Raw genomic sequence first — 2,860 nt, 5'->3', positions numbered from 1 at the left:
TTAGAAGCTGAATATGGGATAGAAGATGCGGGAATAGATTATTTTACAATCTCAAACTTTAATAACTATGTGATGGTTGAGAATAAAACTGTATGCAAACAAATTCATGAGTACCAAATTTTTTTTAAAGGAAAATAGAACTTAAGGGTACAAAGTTTAGTGAAGAGTTTAAAGTTCTTGTTTCATTGATAAATTACCCACAAGTTGGTCAAACTTTGCGAAAACCCTTAAGCACAAACAAGGAGATTTAACCTTAGCCCAAGTATTAAACTCCCTTAGGATTGAAGAGAAACATAGATCAGGCAACAAGCCTAAGGAAGAAAAGACAAACGTGAACCTAGTGGAAAGTTCAAACAATAGGAATCGTTTCCAATCTACAAGGAAATTTTTCAGGAGGACAAACAGAAATAGCCAACCCAACCATAATCAATTCAACCGAAACAAAAATCGCTAGCACAATAGACCCCATAACAATTCCAACGGCAATATGGATCAACCATGCTTCGTTTGTGGGAGAACAAATCATTGGGCCAAAGACTATCATTACAAGAAGAGCGAGCCCTACAAGCCAAAGCCTAAGTGGAACAAAGGACAAAGGGATCCTAAAGCCCAAGTGAATGTGTTGGTGGATCAAGATGATCAACATGAACCCAATCTAAGGTATAGTTTTAAGCCTCTAGTTAATGTTGCATATTTAAGTAATAGTGATTGGTGGTTAGATTCTGGGGCAAACGTACATGTATGTTTTGACAAACGGTTTTTCAAAAATTACCAGAACTCAAGTGGAGGAAGTGTAACCCTAGGAAATGACACCGTCGCACAAGTACGTGGAATCGGAGAAGTGGAATTGAAGATGACATCTGGGAAGACTCTAACTCTCAAGGATGTGCGACATGTTCCTGAAGTGAGGAGAAATCTTATCAGTGGATCGTCCTTAGTAAAACAAGGATACAAAATTGTAATGGAGTCGAATAGGATTGTTATTACTAGAAACGATGTCTTTATTGGAAAAGGATATGTTTGTGATGGATTGTTCAAAATAAATGTAGTTTTTGAAGATAATAAAATTTCTCCTCAAGTTTTTAACGTTGAATCTTGTAATGTATGGCATGGAAGGTTAGGACATGTAAGTTTGAGCAAAATCAAAACGTTAATGGATCTTGAGCTAATCCCTAAGTCTAACATAGACCTTAAGCATAAATGTGAAGTGTGTGTTCAAGCCAAACAAACTAGGAATTCTTTCAAACCTGTAGAGAGAAACACCCAAATCTTAGAGCTCATACATAGTGATGTGTGTGATTCAAATAGGTCTCCTACTAGAGGTGGAAACAAGTACTTTGTGACTTTTATTGATGACTTCTCTAGGTATTGTCATATTTATCTTATTAAGACAAAAGATGAGGTGTTTAATAAACTCAAGATTTATAAAAATGAGGAGAAAACCAATTGGAGAAAAAGATTAAAAGACTTAGATCTGACAGAGGTGGAGAGTATACCTCAAATGAGCTTGGAGTGTTTTGTAAAGACATGGAATTATACATGAAGTTACTCCACCATATTCACCCCAATCTAATGGAGTGGCTGAAAGGAAAAATAGAACCCTGATGGATATGGTAAATTCTATGCTTCTTAGTAGTGGACTACCTGAAAATTTGTGGGGGGAAGCAATGTTAACTGCTTGTTTCATACTTAATAGGATAACATTGAAGGATAATGAGAAAACTCCTTATGAGTTATGGAAAAGAAGATCACCTAACCTTAGAATCCTAAAAGTGTGGGGGTGTTTAGCTAAGGTACTCATACCCGATCCAAAGAGAAAGAAAATAGGTCCTAAGACTATAGACGCAGTTTTCCTCGGTTATGCGAAAAATAGTAGTGCCAATAGATTCCTGGTGATTAACTCTGAAGTAAAGGAGGTTGCAAACAACACAATTATGGAAGCAAGAGATGCTACATTCTTTGAAGATATTTCCCCGTACAAGATAAGAATTTCTAAGGAAGTACAAATAAGTGAAAAGCCTTCTAGCTCAACTACGATTGAAAATTTAGAATCTCAAGAACTTAGAAGAAGCAAAAGAGCGAGAGTTGAGAAGAACTTTGGAGATGATTTCTATACCTTTCTAGTAGAAGGAGATCCCACAACTTATAAGGAAGCCGTTATGTCTGTGGATGCACCATTCTGGAAAGAGGCTATAAATGATAGTTTCAATCTATAATTCAAAATAACACGTGGATGTTAACGAATTTGCCTGCTGGAAATAAAGCGATAAGGTGCAAGTGGGTGTTTAGGAAAAAGTTGAAACCTGATGGAAGTATTGATAAGTACAAAGCGAGATTGGTAGCTAAGGGTTTTACACAAAAGAAAGGGATAGATTATTTTGATACTTACTCACCTGTTTCTAGGATTACCACCATAAGGACCTTGATAGCTTTAGCATCTGTGCATAATTTAGTGATTCATCAAATGGATGTGAAGACGACGTTTCTAAATGGAGACTTAGATGAAGAGATCTATATGGAGCAACCCGAAGGATTCATAGTTAAGGGCCAAGAACACAAGGTGTGCAAGTTGGTTAAATCTTTATATGGCTTAAAGCAAGCTCCTAAGCAATGGCATGAGAAATTTGACAAGGTGATTCTAGATTATGATTTTAAGTTTAATGGTCATGATAAATGCGTTTACTATAAAGAGAATAACGGAGAACACGTAATCTTGTGCCTATATGTTGATGACATTTTGATCTTTGGGACGAATTTAGAGATTGTGAATAATGTGAAGTCATACTTATCTAGGAATTTTGACATGAAAGATATGGGAGAAGCAAATGTAATCTTAGGAATGAAAATTGAGAAGACCACA

General features: G+C 36.1%; 1 long non-coding RNA gene across 1 annotated transcript; it reads right to left on the bottom strand.

Annotated features, from left to right (window-relative positions):
- Positions 1-768: 768 nt before the first annotated feature.
- LOC117612570 lies at positions 769-2,500 on the bottom strand. Its single transcript, XR_004583450.1, has 3 exons — positions 2,394-2,500; positions 2,117-2,179; positions 769-899 (listed from the first exon to the last, which is right to left on the bottom strand). It is a non-coding gene; the product is annotated as an uncharacterized LOC117612570 (long non-coding RNA).
- Between the last annotated feature and the right edge of the window lie 360 nt (positions 2,501-2,860).

The sequence above is a fragment of the Prunus dulcis genome, unplaced genomic scaffold (genome assembly GCF_902201215.1).
Source record: "Prunus dulcis unplaced genomic scaffold, ALMONDv2, whole genome shotgun sequence".
NCBI classification, from domain to species: Eukaryota; Viridiplantae; Streptophyta; class Magnoliopsida; order Rosales; family Rosaceae; genus Prunus; species Prunus dulcis.
This window is presented reverse-complemented; position numbering and strand designations above follow the sequence as displayed.